At 37.8% G+C, this 19,927-nt stretch overlaps 1 protein-coding gene across 3 annotated transcripts in view; it reads right to left on the bottom strand.

The window, feature by feature from the left end:
• LOC145511643 (uncharacterized) overlaps positions 1-19,927 on the bottom strand; it is a 274,218-nt gene that overhangs the window by 20,130 nt on the left and 234,161 nt on the right. The window lies entirely within an intron of this gene.

Raw genomic sequence — 19,927 nt, forward strand, 5'->3', positions numbered from 1 at the left:
GGCTGGGGCTTGCTCATAATTCGGCGTGACTCAGAGGAGTCTGTTTCTGGCACTTGCGTTTCTACCCCTGGAAAGTGGGCAGAATAACACCTGTCCCAGCCCCAAAACAGGATCTGTGACTACCAAGCAGGAGGACACGTGCCGAAGTTAACCTCTTCAGTGTCATCATCACTGTCTCCTCTCCACTCTCTCTTTAACTTGCTGGAAGCTTTGGTTGTGTGCTTCCTGGTCCCCTGCCTTTTCATCCACAGCCACAACTCTTACTCGCCGGCCCCTGTAAAATGATTTTTTTTTTTTTTGCCTATGGCATCAACTGGTTTTAGTCTTTCTTCTTCTTTCATATTTTCAGTTCAAATGAACTAACTGTTCATCAATATCTATAATCTATTTATCTACAACTTTTTAAGAAACCACATAAAATCTCATTCCCATGTGAGCTTAAAATGCCAATTCTACTTTTTCCTTAAATTAGAACCATGTGACATTTTCTTTAAGACCTATTAATCATATTTACAAACAAGAAAACAATTTTAAATTTCTTTTATATTCACTATAGTTTTTTTCTTTCTGTCTCTGACTTCTTGTGAAACTTTCCTTTAAAAATTCCCTTTAGTGTTTCTAAGAATAGAGTAAGTAGGACAAACCCCCCCAAACTCCTAATAATTTCTGAAGGAAACAAATTTTCTTAACACCGTCTGTACCAATTCAATACCATGAAAAACTTTGTTTTCTTTCATATCTACACCCTGACCAAAGAGTAAATAAAAAGTTCTATTCCCATATTACTTCAAGAATATATTTTTTTTTTCCTGTGGAATATGGAACTATATAACAACTCCTACAACATAGTCCATACTTTTCCTTGTTTAATTCTTCACAATTATTGTTTCAAAGAGTGCAAAGTAAACTAAGCAAAGGGTGACATTGGGCTGGAGTCCTCTGATCTTAAAATCATAGAGCTTTTAAGTATGCCTTACTTAAGTAAGACAGAAGTCTTTTAAGTATGCCTTACCTAGTTGCTGTTTATCATCAAACATATCTAAATGACTGTTGTTTAGTCGCTAAGTCATGTCTGACTGCTACCCCATGGACTGCAGCACACCAGTCTTTCCTATCCTTCATTATCTCCCAGAGTTTGCTCAAACTCATGTCCATTGAGTCAGTGATGCCATCAACCGTCTCATCCTCGGTTGCCCCTTCTCTGCCTGCCCTCAGTCTTTCCCAGCATTTGTAGTGTGTGACTGTTTTAAAACAAACCTATCATAGTGTCTGAGTACAGAGTTCAGTCAACAGTTTGCAAACATCTCTTTGCTTCTTTATATGCATTTAGCTACTGATATATCTTTTTCAATAAATGAAACAAACCTGAGCACATACAATAATAGAAAGCAAAAATTACCAGGTTTGGACTTCACTTCACAGCCAGAAAGATTCTGTTGAGTCTGCCAGCAGGGGATCTTGCGTATTAATACCCTACCTGGGAGAGCTGACATGTTGAAAATGAGATTAACACCTTCCTGCTTTACATTAACTAAGGCTAAAGTGTCATTTGCCTTATCAGGAGAAAACAATTCAATACTAAAATGATAGGGTTGCCAGTAAGGTTTGGTTTTAAGAAAATGTTAAAATTTTAAGCAGGATTTGTGTTTGTGTGTGTGTGTGTGTGTGTGTGTGTGTGTGTGTGTGTGTGGTGGTGGTGGTGAGTCTTTGAAGATAAATATGTTGTGCAAATAAAAGCCAAAATAATCAGGATGACTTGAAAGCTAAATACAAACACGTGTAGCACCGCAACTCCTTTTCAGGCCAATGCTAATTGACATTTGGCTTACAGTAAACAACTTGTCAGAGCACTAAAAAAATAATAAATTAATGAATCCACCATGTCAAAGAGTACTGATGCCCTGGTATTTGTTGCCAACACCAGACCAGCCTAGAAACAGAAGAGCTAATATAAATGATTTATTCGTTCAGATATAAGATAGCACTTTTTAATTCTCTCACTTCACAATCCATCTAGTTATATATTTACTAAAGATGAACATTTAGATGAAAAAATATTAAAAATTCTAATGTAGGAAAGCCTCAAGATCACTGTCGGGTGTAAGTGGAAATGGGGCGGGAGAAGTGGGCCAGGAGTGGTCCAATGTACCCCCGATCCAGAGGGACCACAAATGGGTGGACTTTTCCCAGGCTCAAAAGTCAAGCAGTCATCCACACTTCATCCTTGGGTGACAGAGCCCCTCTGCTGTGCCAGGTACCCTCCTAGGAGTGGCAGAAGGTCCGGAAAGGAGGACATGAGTTCTTTGTCTTCCCTCTCATAATCCAGTTTTGTAGACATATATCAACAACAGCTGAATTTCAAAGCAGACTCCAGTCAGAGCAGAGGCATCAATACTCCCAATGGGAGTCACAAGGGAGGGAGAAGAATTCTCCTGGGAGGATCTGGGACAACTGCCCAGAGGAGATTTCACTGTGAGCTGGATCCTGCTGGATGGGTAGGATTTTAACAGGCAGGAAGGGAAGATGGTGGAGAGGGCTTTCTAGGTAGAGTGGACCCATTCATTATATTTTGACACCATGATCACACAGAGCATGGTCATTAAATAGACACCTAAAATACATCAATGGAAAACATGTTATTACAGAAAATACTGTCAGCAATCCACTTAAAAATAAACTACACATGTACACTGAATATACAAATGGTTAAAAAAAAAAAGGAGGGGGATGAGATTTTACTCCACTTGCTAAATGTCTATTATTCAGATCTCAAGAACAAAACATACCAGTAGCTATTGTTTCTGTTCATCTCGTGCTTCTAATTGCTGCTATCTTATGGGGTCTCAATGAGAAGGAAGGAGGAGGGGGGAATGAAGATACAAGAGAGTCTCAGGAATGCCAACAATGTGAAGCTGGAACCCCACTCTAAGTATGTTCATCCATTGTTCCAAAGGTGACCCTGGTCCATGTGTTCAAAGGGAGCTGGAGGAGGACCAGCAGTTTTAAGGTAGCACAAAGGAAGGCAACCTAATGCCTCCCTAAGGAGAAGCCGCAGAGGGCTGTGCTGGTGGAGGGAAGGATAATAGCAATAATAACAATAAAAGAAGAAAGAGTGGGGGTGGGGTGAGGTGGGCAGGAGTCCTGATAACTTGGGATGAGGAGGGAGGAAGGGGTGGAGGTAACCTCTGCAGGTGCTGGAGGAGGATGTGTAAGTGATGCAAACGAGAGAAGCTGTGAGGCAGGATGCAGGAACACACTCAGGGAGCTCCCAGGAATAATGGAGAGCACACGTTGCATCATCAGGATCACTGAGACCCGAATCCTCTGGGGAAGTCATGTCTTTTTCTTTTCTGGTACAATGTGTTTTGAAGCTGAGCTTGGGGGTGGAGTGAAAGAGGAGGGGAAAATCACTGGGAAAAATTAAGCAGTCTGAAAGGAGTGTAAGATTATGAAGATAAATGTTTACCTCTCCCCAGCATTGTATCTCTTGAAATGAAACTGTTTCTGAATAGTGCTGCATCCCTACTGCAAGAATGTGGGCATTGTGAACAAATTGACTGTCTCAGATGATTTGACACATTTTGATTTCTGCTTAGGAAAATATCTGTTAATCCTATTAGAAAGAGAAGGAGAGGGTCCTGAGCAGGGAATGTAAGAGATCAAATCATTTCACCATCTTGATCACGCTGTCCCCAGGCCAAGGTCTTCAAGTCACAGCTATTGCCACAAGACCCGGAGCCTCATCCCTGCCCTGCTTGGCATCACTTCAGAATCCCTTCTTCTGCAACCTCCCTCATCCTCACCATGGCACTGGCTGAAATCAAGACAACACTGGACAGCTCTCCAGTTTGCCTCTCCCTGGCAAACGAAAGCAGGAAAGAGATCTTATTTTATGCTTTCTCTTCGTGTCATTTTCCTTCTTTCCTTCCTATTCTCCTTTTCTCCCTTGTTCCTCCCCCCCCCCCCCATATGGTTTGCTGTTTGCTAATATCCAACTCCAGATCATTCTTTGTGTTTGGCAAAGGAAGTGGTTTTATTGTGTGGTAACTCCAGGGGGTATATGGTGTCCATGATGTTGTCTAGGCCAAGCCTCCCCGGCAAGGTTAACTACCTCTGGCCTACTCTCCGAGGGGGAAGGACAGTGAGGCACACTTCAACAGCGTTTCCTTTAGCAAGCAACCAGATTGATCCCGACCCAGAAGTCCCCACGCTTCCCACAATGGTGCATCTCAGGGTCACCATGCCAGTGATGGGGACCAGTTATCTGGGATCCAAATTTATTGACTGCCGATGAAGAGTAGGGGCAACAGAAGACATTTTTCCCCGAAGTACTTTCTGAAAAAGGTTCTTCTTGGAGTAACACCCAAGTCTGATCAAAGGGTCTGTTCATCTGTCTCAAGAGCCAGCGCTGGAGCCCAGCGTGTCACTAAAAATATGCACTCACAGTCCTAGAAAATTGTATTCATTAAACCCTACCTACAGGTCCTCACCCAGAATCTGCTCTACGCCAAAGCAGCATGTTGCTGTTAATCCTCCTTTATAGATTAGGCAGTAAAATAAAGAGGGTGGGGCTGAAATGCAGGGGAACTCTGCACACGTGTTTGGAGAAGCAGAAAGGCACGGCCCAGGGATTGCTTGTTCTCTCCTCCATGTTCCCAGTGGCCAGGGCTGTCCAGCCGCCACTGAGAGGTACAGGGCATTTCGCATTCACAGTATTTTCACTTCCACAGGGTAAGTGCTACGTGTAAAATGGGAATTTAGAACCAGATCAAATAAATGCCTTCAAACTGTGGCACATTGCTATTTCTGGATTCCCTCCTCCTGCCTTCTTTGTAGGTTAAGGAAGAAACAGTAATAATCACAGCTGACATTATTGAGCACTTACTATGTGCCAAGCACTATGGCAAACGTGCTTAGATGCGTCACCTCGGTTCCTTCTTCTAGGATCCCTACGAGGCGCATGCGTCACCGGAATTTTGCAGAGGATGCCATAAAGGTGGTAGAAAGGTGAGCACGTAAGTGCCAAAGCTGGAATCTGAACCCTAAGCTTCCAACATCTTGCTCTTCACATCTATGCCATAGTGCCACCTCTAAGTAGTTCCTGGAAAAATCTGTTCTGTGGTCTTTTCATCTAAGAGTTTGGTGACTGCACCTTAATAATAATTGCTATTGTCTTAATTTTTTTTCAATTTTTTGCCATCAAATGGTAGGGTTCCTCAAAGGCAGGGCCTGTGTCTCCCTCAACTTTGCACCCCCTGCAGTCCTTAAAACAAAGTATCTTGCCCAGAAGTTAAAGAATTATTTGTTGAAATGCACTTTACATTATCTCTGTACCTAAATAAAGCCCATCTAAACAAGTCCATTTCCCAAACACTGGGGTTTGCCTCTTCTTTGTAGCCGTCCTCTTCTTCCTGTTTTGTTTTCCAAAGGTTGATTTTGAACTGGAGGGACACTGCGGTTGTCTTGTCACTTAGCGTGATTTGAAAGTGAGAGTCTGTGTAGTGCTTTAGCCTGCCCTCAGCAATCAGGCCTCACACTCGCACGGCTCTGATTGTAGGAGTTGCCTTATTTGCATTGATGAGGATGAGCCAGCTGCTAGAGCATACAGAACTGCACCTGACACAATCACCGAGCTCAGGATTAGCGCGGGGAATCAGGAATCCACTGTGCTGCGTGGCAATCTCAGCCCTACATTAGAGTCACTCATGCAAAATGACCCAAATTTGCAATGAGCACAATTAGCAATCCAAAGATGCATGTTAATTGGGGGGCTGGAGATTTTCCTACATTTCCCTAAATTAAAAATAATAAACATACTCTTTCCTAGACGAGTCTGGGCATGAAACTAATGCAGGGGATTCTGAGTTTGTAAAAAAAGGGTAAACCCCTGAAAATGTGGATTCCTTAGCCCCCCCATCCCCACCCCCACATACACACACCGGAGGTATTAAGTTTGGCATCAAATACGGTAAGGGCTTTGTGGTGTCATGATCCTTTTTGAATCAGTAGAAAACAGCTACTTATAAGGCTAAAAACAATAAAAACAGCAATAACTCTAATATGTAGAAAAGGGAAATTTAAGGTTTAAAGGGGGATTTACTATTTTATATTCTGTATTAATATTTCTGAGACTATCTTTGGGTCATACAACACCACAGATACACCCAGTGATTTCAGGATTTCCTAAAAGTGCAAGAGATTATGTTGAATTTTTATGAAACAGAGTTTATAAATCAAATGGAACCTTCTCAAGCCCTGGGCTGTGTTTCCATGTGTCTGCAGTCTATAGGTATTGAAATGCTCACCTATACTTTAGGAAAAAAAACAAAAACACAACATTTTGCAAAAATTGAATAAATGATCATTCGAAGCAAAAGCATGCAGTTCAAAAGCTAAACCTCCCATTGGAGAACAGAAAATTTAATGAGCTTTTAATGGAATGCAATGCTCAGAGTAGTAAATTATTTGTTAGTTGACGATGCAATCAGCATGCTGATTAAGGTTGCTTGGTTTTTTACTAAACATTAACTGAATGAAAACGGGTAGTCCTTGTTCTGCTTGGGGGGCTTTAAGGAAGCAAATGGACTTTCAGAACAGAGATTGTCAATAAAGGTGAGTGCACTCCAGGTGTCATTTGAATATGATGATAAAATACTTCTGATAAATATTTAAAAGCATTTTAAATCCACAATGTTCGCCTAGTGTATTGTGGACTCTGTTTAAAGAAACAGTGGGCCTTAGCAGGGCCTAACAACAATCCCTCTATTTCTCTCTAGAAAGAAATATCTAGATCTGCTTTCTTTTATTGCAAAAGAGAAAAAAAGGGGGGTGGTATGCTTTGAAAATAGAAGCCAGCCTGGACTCTGGGACCAGGAACTGTTTGGGAGTTTGGAATATAAGCCTAAGAAAAGACAAAAAAGGACAAAAACCAAAACAAAGGAAAATATTCTGACCGCAAATAAAGAAGAGACATCTGTTTCTCTGGGTAGATTAAGATAAAAATTTAGGTAGTTTTGATATTTTGATGCTTTAAAATGATTGCTATTAGAATATATATATATATTTTTCAATTTATAAATGATGGCATTCTGAGAGCAAGAAGGACTGTGGTATCAGAGTTATATTCTGTCTAATTTAGGAGCTCTGCGAGGGGAGTAAAAGAAAAAGATCAAAAATTGGAAATAAATTATGTAATGCTTATTTTTGTTGTTGGATGGTTAATACAGAATTTATATTATTCACCATATATTAATCACTATGTACATTAGCTATAAATTATTGTTTCTGAGAGAGATTTTGTTACCAAATCTGCTTAAATTGCTAGATTTATTTTCCCCTCAAAAAGAAGGATTTTTGTTTGTTTGTTTGTTTTTCTCCCTACCAATTGAAGAATTATGGGTTTCTAGGTTAATTTTCTTTGAACAGCTACAAAGTTCTTTTTCTATAAATCCTAATTAGTTTCATCATCGGTGATTCTCTGGCAATGGTCAGGTACCCTTAAAATCCGATAAATAACTACCTCTCACTTTTAACTATTCCTGTTTATGACCCAAGAGGTTAAAAGCCTTTGACTGGCATTTGACTTCTGACCTCATATAAATGTTATCTTATCAGTTCCTGCTTGTTAACTTGTATTGAGTGCTTGTCCCTGATGGCTTTTAGATAAAGGGTTGTGGGTTTTTTTCTTTTTTTTTCTTTTTAATATATTTCCTATAGGAACTAAACCATTTGCTTTGTTCTATGCCTAGTGCACTCCAGTCTACACAGTAACCTGCTATAAATCTGTTATAAAGCTCCAAATATACTTTTATTTATTCCCGACATTATTTTAGTTTAGCTTTATGGGTGGGATTTGATGATTGAGAATATGTATTTATTATAATTAATAGCAGTAATTACTAGTGCTCTTAAGCCTTTAACATGTTAGTCAGAAAGCTGGTTAGCATGGTACACTCTTTTTTTTTAATGTAAAAAAATTAAAAGAAAAACAATTTTAGCTTTGCATTTTGCACCAGCATGAGATGAGTTAGAGAGATAATTTATGGAAATCTTGTCTCCACAGACTTCAGAAGTCCGCCTAATGAGAGAGTCATCACTAAGATATATCTTTTTTAAAAAATCGAATCCAGACCATGAACAGTGCATTTTTGATCCTTTGGGGAGGAGGGTGGTGGCCTGGCGCCCTCCTTTGCCCTTCTGTCCTAAGAATTAAGAAGGATTTCGGCCTTTTATTCCTTTTGCAGCTGTGTGTGTGGTTCACACGTTCAAGTGTGCATGTGTGTGAGTCCAGTCTCTATATACAAATCTAAATACATTTGAATGTTTGCATTTTAAGCTCTCTCCATACCTCGATGGCATCAGGAGAGTATTCTAGGCAGATGTTGGTGCTTCAGAGACTGCCTCATTTACAAGTGACCCACGGTGTGATTTTTAAACAAAATATGATATTAATTTCTGTGTGGAAAACAGGCAGAGAGGAGGGGAAGAAGGAAGAGGCAGCCATCTTGGAGTCCTTTTGCCTTTTAGCCTCCTTCTTCCTCTTCCCAAGGCTCGATAGAATCTTATCTTCATTTTTAATTGGCCTTCAACATAATGCAGGAGGCATGTACAAGAAACCTTTGTATCCGTGTTTGGAGTAGAAAAAAGTTGTAACCTCTTTGGACTTTAAATAATAACTGCGACTATACACAAACTACACCTATTATTCTCTATCGTTCTAAATAAATATACATATAAATGAAGCATATGCCACAGCTTGTAAGAGACCTGTACAAAACCTATTAAGGGAAACAAATGTCTATTTGGACCATTCATTTACTGCTATCTAAAGAATTAATATGTCAGTAAAGTTATCTGCCCTTCCTCCTCCCCATTCTCTCTTTTTTCCCCAAACACACACTCACATGCGCACACACAAACACACACATTCAGACACCCCCACTATGCAGCAGTGGCAACCCTAGAAACTTGCTTTTTCAAACAGGAATTCCCTTTCTCTTAGATCTGAAGTATTTCAGGAAGAATTAAAAGACCAGCTTCTAGTTGTTATTTTATTTTAATTTTATGTGTGTGGAGAGCTGCTCAGCTCTGCCATGTCCCAATACTGCTTTCATCATGCTCATATTCTGGCAACACACAGGTTTAATGCAATTTGTCCTAACTTTTCATTTCAACCATTGCTTTTTCTCAAAGTGGCCAGAGTTTAAAGACTCAAAAGCAAAGGGAAAAGAAATACCCCGGCAGGGGGAAAAACAAACCAACCCCCAAACTGGTGCTGGTATTCACAGCATTGACACATTCTCAAATGTTTTCTCTGTAGTTATAACACAAAAGCGCTTTCTTCCCTGTTTTGATGTGTTAAAGACAGAAAGAGAGAGGACCCTTGGAAGTGGTAAAAATAAGTATTTGGAAGCACAGGGAAGGTGTTTCTCCTTTGAATGTCCAGCATGTGTCAATAACTTAGATACTTACAGTTTAATATTAATTAACTTTAAAAATGAAAAGAGGGTGAAAAGTTAAATTTAAGCAAGTTATGTTGCCTCCGTTGAACTTTCAGCTCTGGGTTGCCTTCATTTTTGTGTAATGAGATGTGCCCCTGAAGCCAGTCATTCTGCTGTCTCTGAAATAAGGGTAACCAGGATCCTAAGTCCCTCTGAAAAGGGTGTGAGTAGATCAGTAACGAATTATTGTCTATTTCTGGCATTTGGCAGAAGAAACCACAAACTTTTACTTGTTTAGTGTCAGTAATTTGAACTCGTTTTTCTAGTCAATAGTATTTGCAGATTGGTTTACTGGGCAAAACACATAAGGGTGTGAAACAAATAAAAATGTGAATCCTAAATGCTCTCCTATTCTGATGGCTAAATTCTCTAAGTCGAATCCCAGAGTCTTTTACCATTTTATGCTGTATTCTGGCTTTTAAAAAACAAACAAACAAGATTTAAACACATAAGCTAGATGATTTCAAAACTGGAACACATTACACCATCATTTATTTCTATTTAATGTTTTAGTATATAGTTGTAAATCTAACTATACCTAAGGCAGAAAAAGTATTTATTTAAATCAGTTTCTATTCCAATCAGAATGAACTCCCCAATCATTTTTGAAGTAATATTTTAAAATCACTGTGGTTAGTAATACTTGTAAATCATTGTAGTGAGAGGAAGAAGATGATGAAGGGTGATCAATGTCCTTGATTTTCTGTACAGCTATATCATGAAGCTTTATAAAGTTACCTAAGGGTGTATTAAAACATACTGCTTCTATGTATTTACATGTTTATAAACTTACCCTAAGAATATATTAAGAAATACAGTCCATTTGATTTTTTTTTTTCCATTCCTTGCCAAAAATCAAACCTGCTCTGTTTGGAAAAAAGCAGACACTTCTGTGATATCATGGAGTTTTTTTCCATTTCAGTAAAGAAGTCGAGGATATGGAATCAGAAATACCCAAATTTTTAGGACTCAAGGTATTACTGTAAAGGTTTTATCCCTTCCTCTGTGAAGACTGATGCAGATGGACTTCTCATTTCCTTTGGTCTCTGTCTTCTTTCTTTCGTGTTTCCTTTATTCGTATAAATTAGCTTTGTCCTTTCTTACTAGAATGTTTGATTTGGGCACACTCTCCCACATACATTCTCAGTCTCACTCCCCCCAACTTGTCTGGGGAGTGGTTTTCCTTACTTAAAAAGCTTTGTAATTCAGACTCAGAGTGCCAGGGCCTTTTTTTTGTTTGTTTTTTCTATTCATCTGGACGTGCTCAAAGGTCACACCGAAGATCATAAGCTATGTTTATATTCTTATGGGCAAATGATAAAATAATATCCACACGCATCTGATACTGGGGGCATGGCCTGGACACACACCTTGCCGTCTTCCCCTTGGCCTCTCCTGCCCTGAAGAATGAATACCTCCCTCTCCAAACTTGATGCTTCGAAGTGACCAGTCAGATGCTGGCAGGTCAGCTGGCCGTCCTCTTAGACAGAGGGTTCATAAATCAGAGAAATGTTGGTGTGGTTGAAAGAAGGGAGTCCAGCCTGAGGGAAACCACGTAAATCTCTCTCGGAGCATTGTTCCCAGTAGGGAGTTGGGGGTGAGATTTGGGGTAGCTCCTGGGGTCTCAGCTGTTATTAATGCCCTAGCCTCCTGCAGTGGGTGCTAACTTGTTGTGCATGAGACCTGCTACCACCCTTCCCAAACGTCGGACGATTGGAAAAGTCAAGCACTGCTGAGCCCTGATTTTCATTTAATAGTCAAAACCAAGATGCATTGGGCTATGAAGATAGGACAGCTCCCTTGAAAAGATTATTTGAACTACAAAGGCATTCATTTAGGGCTAGCCATGTTGCAAAAGGGCCTGCTAGAAATTAGCAGCCTGTCCTGGTATTTGGAGAGCAAGAGTGACAACTTATTGGAAGTTCTCAAGGAATCATTTATATTTCACACTCCACTAGGCAGCTGATTTGAGATTGTCTGTTAGCATAACAAAGGCTCTGAGCCTGTGAACTTCAGAAACCTTTCGACCTCTTAGCTGCTGGCATGAATAGCCCCCAGTCCTGCCTATAGAGATCTCCCAAAGCTCCCCTGTTCGTGGCTAAATTGTTAATCAGGGTAATTTAATATAGTTTTCAATATGCCTCATCTCTTATTGGGAAAGGTATTCACAGCTCCCCTACCCCTGGAAAAAAAAAGTTCTTTTATTCAAGTGTGAGAGGGGCAGCTGCAGACAGACCAGCATCCCTGGCTGCTCCCCCCAAACCCCCTCTTGTAGCAGCAGTAATGTTCTGAGCAGCAATCATAGTGAAGGGCTAGAAAAAGAAACTTCAACAAGCATCCCTCTGCACACACTCCAACCTGAACCTGAAATTCCAGTCTGTTTATGCCAGCAACCGACAAAACAAAACCCCAAAGCTCAGCCATAACTGAAACCTCAGCTCACACACACACACACACACACACACACACACACACACACACGCCACACCCCCTTCTCCACCTTCTCTTTACCCCCACCCCTCTCCTCTCTCCTTGTCTCCCAACCAAGCTTCTCTTGTGGCTCCCGTCAAGACAAAACGCACCGGAGCCCAGGGCCTGCTAATTTTCATTTCTCTCCCTCTTTGGAGGCAGCCCACACCATCCTGCACGCTCCTTCACAGTCACCCTCCGCCTGGAGCCCGCAGCCTCTCCCTGTGTCACATACACTTGCTCTCACCCGCTCCCTCGCACACTATCAATTCACATGCACATTAGTTAGCTGAAAAGAGCCAGAGCACAAATATATTCATTTTAATCCAGTTAAGACCTAAGAGGTCTCATAGGATATTCTTCCATAGTTTGAAAACCAAGTCTAAAACTCAGATTTGGCTACACTGTTTCATCTCAAAGAGGCCTATGGTGTGCCTTTCTTTCACTTTCTACCAGTACATATTGTAAAAAATAAATAAATAAAGTGAATAAAAAACAGTCACAAGCAAACCACCCAGCTTCAGGCAGACACTGCTCACATATCATCACTGTGTCGTCTTTTTTTTAATGACTGTGTTTCTTATACCCATGTGCAAAGTCAGAAGAATTTCATACAAAAGAAGGAAAAAAAATAGAAATCACTATTTTTTTAAATTAAAAATGTAAAGATACAATCTCTTCATCTCATTTTTCCACGTGAAAATTTTAAGATATTTATAATCTTTAATCTTTCATTTCCCACATGAGAATTTGAAGACATCTCTGTAAAATGTATCTGGGTATTTCCCGATCCCTTTGGTGGTGATTTTCTGTGCAACTGTGCTCTGTCTTTGTGCAAGTTGAGGCCCTGTGTCTTGCTTCTTCCTGGAACAGCCATTTCTCGTGTGCTCTGTTTTGGTTGGTGGGCTTGCCTCAGCTCCTGAAGTTGGATAAAGCCAGGATCTAGTGCCAGAAGTATTTGCTTTGAATTTGCTCTAGTTAGAGTGGTCCCTGGTGGGGGCGGGGAGACTTTCTCCCCTCACTTGGGATTGTAATCTGGCATCTCAGAATCACTAAAATGGGAGACAAATTTCTGTTTACAGGATCAGCAAAGGATTATTAACCTCCAAAACAGAAGTACAAATATAAGCCCACAATTAGAAAAAATAACAAAACAAACAGCCCAACCTCTTTCCCAAGATAATTTTTCGTGGAGTTGAAGGAATAAAAGGTTTTTAAAAAAGATTTCTTGGTCAATTTTAATATCTAAACAATACCTAGAGGTGACACTTAAGAAAATAAAATAAGTGTATCTGGTTATTATACGACAATCTTAAAATCTGCATTTTCCTTACCAAAAAAAGGGATTCTCACAGCTTTTATTTCAGTGCTGTCAAAGTTTTTAAATTATAAGCATCTTTGTCAATGATCTGTGCATTTTCATTTTAATGTTGGGCTTTTTATTTTATTTTGTAAATAGTGATTTTCATTTTCCTGATGTCTTAAACCAGAATATTTCTAAAAATATTAATTGATAGTTACTACAAATCAGTAGATAAAATTTCTGGTTTCTCTTTTCAAAAAAATCAAATATATTAAATAATTCCTATATAAATTAACAGAAATTTAACTTTCAAGAGATGTTTAGAGAGAAAAAAATATTATGGCTTTTAAACCCAAGAAAGAAAAAATATACAATTTGCATTTTTTCAGTGCTTTTGCTTATCATTTTTTTCATTAGCTTTTTATTCATTAGAATTTATGATCCATGTCCATCATTACACTTTCACATCTCTGATTTCTGTTAAATTTTCTAACAGAGGTTAATAAACATAAACGGGTAAAAAGGCCTATTTCCTTTCATCTAAAGTGCTCAGTATTTCAAGATTATTTGTATTTGCATTAAAATTTTTTTCATGTTCTAATTTAAATTATTTAAATTGGCCTGAAATTAGTTCTATTTGGAGTTAGAAAGTAATAGGAGGATTTTTTAAAAAGGAATTAAATAACATGATTTTGCTAAATTATAACATTTTCTTAATGTTGGGCCATCTAACAACACCCTCTCTAGCATGGCACAGTTTGGGCTTCATATTTATGGAAGAAATAGGGTTGGGGGGAGAAGGATGTATATTTGGAATGGTGTTTGACAGGGGGAATGAACGCAGACACCAGAACAATTATATTACAATCCCATTGGGAATGCCAGCACCAAATTTAGCCAGACTGATGGGGTACTGTCTAGACGGTCCCTTTTGTGTATCAGCTGTTTTTTCCCTGCTTTATTGCACTGCCTGAATGTGTGAGTTGAACATGCATATGGATCCCAAACATAACCATTCCAGCAACCATACATTGCTGTTAAATTCTCTCATTTGGCTGAGAATCAAGGGTTGTGTATTCCTACTATATTCCCTTTACAATATTTTGTAATTAAAATGCAGCTTCCAGAATTAGAGGTTTAACAAAGGTCATAAGACAAAGTAGAAAGTGCCTAGGCTGTTTTTTTTATATGGAAAAAAAAATGTACTAAGTAAACATTTCTATCTTCTCAAACATGTCCACCTCTTTTCTACAGAAGTAAAAGAAAGCAAGAAAGAAAAGAAATAAAACAATGAGTGGAAAGAGGCAAAATACATGTAAATTACCACCTTTCCTTTTGAAAAGGGTAGAGGATAGAAAGAATATTTACTAAATGTTTATGGTATAATTAATGGCAGTGTGTGTGATTTTCCTTTTTTTTTTTTTTTTTCCTTCTTTTCCTTCTTTTTATTTGGTAAACCAAATGGAATTGAGTAATCAGGGGCCTTGTGAGGCCTTAGAAATAGATTCTCAAACTCTTTTAAATAAATGCTTATAAGATTGCTATACTGTTACTGAAGAGAGAGGAAATCCCAGAGACATTTCTCTTCTGGGCTACGGTCAGGATTTTGTTTTGTTTGTCAAGACAGTGTAGGAAGGCTAGGACTTAGTTATATGTGACTACAGTATCCACACAAAATATTCGTTGTTCAAAGGAGCAGAAATGCACCCCTAAATAGGATGCATACTCCCCGGGTGATGGGTACTAGGGTTGGATGCCTTTGCTAACAACCAAGAATTTAAAATGAACACAAATTAATTATTCAAATTAGAGAGTGAGAAATAGAAAGACACATTAATGCTAATGAAAGTAGGTATCAGAGCTACCTCTTTCTATGAAAGGTTTATCAATAATTTTTGTCACCAAGAATGAAAAGGTGTAAGAAATTGGAATTCCACAAAATGTAAGACACCATAAATAAAATTCTTGCCTTGCAGTAGAAGCTCAAATGAATCCACTGTTTCAGGAAAGAGAATCCCATGTTTCACAGCACATTAATAAATTTTATTAATATGTACATACAAACTATTTGGAGCAGGAGTTCTACTTTCCATGTGCTGAAAAAAAATCTGCCTTAATAAAAGGAAAATGGTAAATTTTTTTTGCCCTTAAGGAAAATAAAATCAAAGTTAAAGTCAGTAACAGAAAAAATATTTTTAATAGTTATATGGTTTCGGGCACTAAATTTTGTCAGTAACTAACTAACGGATTTTTAAAATAATAATTTCCCATGCTTTACCACTGGAATTCAGTAACTACCACCTCCTATGAACAATGAAGACTTTGTCCATCTTTCGAAGATTGGGTATTGAAGAGAGGCTGGAGGAAAGAGAAAGTAAATTTTGCTCCCAATTTTACTGAGCAGGATTAGACTAGAACATCTGTTTTTTGGCTTGAAACATCAGATCACAAATCAACAACCATAAGATAGGCTTGGGATATAGGGTTGGGGAAATTTCCTGGTTGGAAGAAGGTATAAGGCTTGAACAACTGACATGAAACATGACGATCTTGAGTAGGCACTTGTAGGCACTGATGTTAAAAATCTCTGAGATATAACTTTGGCACGACTGAGAAAAAATTCAACCAGACAGGGACGGAGAGCAAGAGAAACCAAGACTGAGAAATAAGAAAGCAAGAGAAAAATGGAGAGGGGAGGGATGCGGTGCAGGGAGTGGTGGTTGGGGGTGGGTGGCATGCAGGAGTGGTGAGTGAGAAAGAGAGAGAGAGAGCAGAGAATGAATATTCTAAGCATTGTTTTAATCTAAAATAGAGATGCTTCCAGGAGAATGAATTTCAATGGAGCTGAGCCAAAAATAATTATAGAGATTTTCTTGTTTTGTTTTGTGAATGAAGAGCATCTCTTTTCTCTGGAGATGCGAGAGTGAGAAAGGACCAGAGCCAAGAGATTGAAGTGATGCCCCTCTGCCCCTTTACTTCCACACAGCACAGTAGCGGACCTTTCTTTCTTCCCTTTTCCAAAAGCTATTGGCACCGAATTGTGCTAGGAAGAGAGGGAAGTGGCAGCAGCCCTCTAACCTAGCTGGATTTTCTATTCTAACAATGGCTTGTTTACTTTGATAAGACTGAAGTATTGAAATTGGATGCAAGATTGGGTGGGGGGGGCAGGGATACATATTTTAGGTTCTAGAGATAAAATTGAGCTATTTACAACTAAGAATATTCCCCTATTAGAGACACTTGAAACTTCCTTTGGGGTTTGTTTTACCAATTACATTTGTTGCCTTGTTTTTCATCATCAATAGCAGGCTACTAAAGGAAATAAAGTATTCTCTCAATTTTCTTCCATTTTCTCTGTGATGTAAAATCTTTATCTTGGAACCTTTTTTTACAGGGAAAAAGACTGTCGTTTGTTAAAATAGCTTAAGCTACACTGGATTTTTGTGAAATCAATATAATATACTCCTCACGAAAGTAGAAATGGAAGGCTTTATACTAATTTGAAACACACAGGGTTGGGGGAGAAACTCACTAACATTAATAGACTTTGGAGAGGAAGTAATCATAAACAACTCAGAATTAATATCTAAAGACTATTGATTTTCTTAAGTTAAATTAACTTACAAACAATTCATGCCATTAAGTACTGTCTGAACCTGAAAATTCTCTCCAAATCTCTTAAGTGTTGTGCCATGTTAAAGACCCTGTTGTCATTTTTATCATTCATAGACGTTAGTTCTACGAGTAGGTTTCAGGTATTATATTTTTGTTCTACCTGAATTTAAAAAAATATATATTTCATAAATCTAAGAATCAGTTTCTTCTATGTCATATGTCACAACTTTTTTTAAAAAAACAAAAGTGAAAATTAACTTTTTAAAAATAAATATTTGACCTGCTAAGTATAGCAATTTAGTTATCCAGTAGAAGAACAGCATAAAGTTGTAAGCTTAATGGCTTAACATGAAAATGACCTTGGTACACATTTAAAACAAGGAAAACTATGTTACATTGGTAGTCAAGATTATCTGTTGGTTTAAGCATAAACATCTCTGAAAGTAGCAAAAATAGATCTAATTTCCTTTACAACTTTTACATATTAAAATTGTTCCTGCTTTTCTGTAAAAAAAAGCTATTGGAAATGTATAGTAGTTGGCAGTAAAGTTTATGATTCTGTTCTGTCATTAGGTTTTTAAAAAATTTCTTAAAGAAGGAAAATATGTTCAGGTACATAGGACTTTATTTAGGGATTTTCAAAACATTTTAAATGTCACTGTGAATATAGTGTATAAATCTGTGAATATGAGTTTTATGAATCCACATTTAATTAATCATATTGATTCACTTGACATTTTTCTCCTCCTGAATCTCCCCTCCCCCCTCTTCCCATCTCTCTATTAAAAGCAATTCATTCACAGTGGTAGACTAATTTTTGAAGCAGATTTTACAAAATAAAACCGACAATGGTTTTATAAGAACTTTTAAAAACATTCAACTTAGATATTGTTAGAAATGATTAAAATGAATATTTAAGAATTCAAAGTACTTCATCATATTAATCTTAACATTACATTAAAAACCCAATCCCCACATGAGAAATCAACCTTTTAAAAAGAACAATTATCAATATTAAATAGCCAGAATAATCACTAGTATACTCTAAGCTGAAATAAGTATATGAGATTAGCAACAAATATTTATTTTTCCAAGTTTAGAATAAAATAATTTGTAAAAATAGGAAAATATTTAATAATGTTTAATGTCTATTAAAAACTCAATATACACAATTTGAGAATTTATGGTTTTGCTGCATCATTAACACTGTTGAGGGAAACTGTTAGTCTACCAAAACATTTAAAATATGGTATACAAGAATTTATTATTAACAGTAGTAAAGTATATCACGTTAACATAAGGGTATTTACTATCAAGCTCTAGAATGGATTAGGAAATGAGGAGGTAAAGACAGACTTACAATTAATAAGTGCCCAAAGATATTACAATGGCAAGGTTTCTATATTTTATAAGAGTACGTAGTTATATGTATATAGATATGCTAGATGTAGATTATATTTGTCACCTGTTTGTACTGGTGATCTTTTTATAAAATGGAGTTTGAAGGGTTCTCTCTTGACCAAATCTTTTCTAACCCCAAATTACTAAACCAGTTTCAGAGCTTCGCTCAGAAAAGTTACATTTCACTTGAACCCAACCCTAGAAATTGCCCCAAAGGAAGTGTTGTTTGTTTGTTCGTTTTTAGTGGTATAGAGCCTAGTTTGCAACTGTGGGGCTGGGCACAGGAGAAGCAGCAGCAAGAAGCAATTGAAAAGGATTAGGATGGAAACTTCCTCAAGCTTCACAGGCTTGTTTGCTTGTCACAGATGCCATTAAGGTGCATAGATAAGATATATTTAATATTAAGACTTTTAGAGAGGCTTCATACTCCTGAAAATTCAGAGGCAAAGCTGAGCCTCTTTCTTTAGCCCATATACTTCATTACATTGGCCCAGGAATCCTGGCTAAAGATAGTTTCATCCAGCTCACATGCTTGGGTTTTGTCACTTCATGTCATAACCTCCACATTACTTAAATATAGTTTTAAAATGTATTAAACAGAAATGCTGATATAAGCCTAAATGCAGCTGTACTTGCTGTTTCTGCTCTAAGTTCATTCATGGTGGTGGATTTAGTTAAAGGGCCCAGAACAGCCATGCTTAACAGTAAGGAAATAAAATCCTCTTGGCTTCAATGGGGGCTAGGTCTATGTCAGAGCAGAGCAAACTCACTGTAGATATTTGAGATAAATACCTTCTGTAGAAATGTACACATTACATTGGTGTCCTATATAATGTAAAAAAAAAAAGTATGCTGCATCACACACAAAGCCCTGTTATCCTTTTTTGCCTTAACTAAATGTTATTTTTTTATATCTTAGACACAGAGAATATGCAGTAACATTTATGATAGTAATAGCGGACTCCAAATAAGAACTGCTAGTGATTGTAGGTGTCTATTGAATCATAATCAAGGACTACCTGGTAAGCATTAAGTGACAATAAAAGATATTCCTGCTAAAATATTAGATGAATTGATAATAGAGAAAATAGTCATTTTGACAGAAAAGTAACAGAAAACAACAGTAATTATAAGTGCTTGTATATGAGCATAGTGTATCACACCCAGCGTGCAATGTGCTGTTATAAAACAAAGTATGGTACCTCTACTGGATGATACAGCTGCATTAGGAAGTTTTGTAGAATGGCTTATTTTTCCAGAGCACAACATTTAGCCTTTCCACAGGCTTTATTTTGGGTAGAATTTCTCCTCCCAGTTAAAAACTGGTTTTCATCACACAACTGCATAATTATTTTTCTGCAACTAGCGATAATTACTTGTTTTGTGTATCTCTACTAGAGTGATTCAGTGTTTGCTGTTATACCTCATAAAATGCATCTGTATTAGAGGCATGTGAAAAGGAGTATTGACCTTATATAATATATTGCTATATTGGTAGGGGCACACAGCTCTAATTCTTTGTAAAAGGCACAAAAAGTCTATATTGCTTTGAGTTTTCCTTTTTGAATGCTATGTGAGTTTTCTGACTGAGGCATAAAACTGGAGGTAACTGAAGACAAGAAACCTCACAACATGGAAA

The sequence above is a fragment of the Giraffa tippelskirchi genome, chromosome 6 (genome assembly GCF_054371585.1).
Source record: "Giraffa tippelskirchi isolate mGirTip1 chromosome 6, T2T-mGirTip1v1.2.pri, whole genome shotgun sequence".
Taxonomy (NCBI): Eukaryota; Metazoa; Chordata; class Mammalia; order Artiodactyla; family Giraffidae; genus Giraffa; species Giraffa tippelskirchi.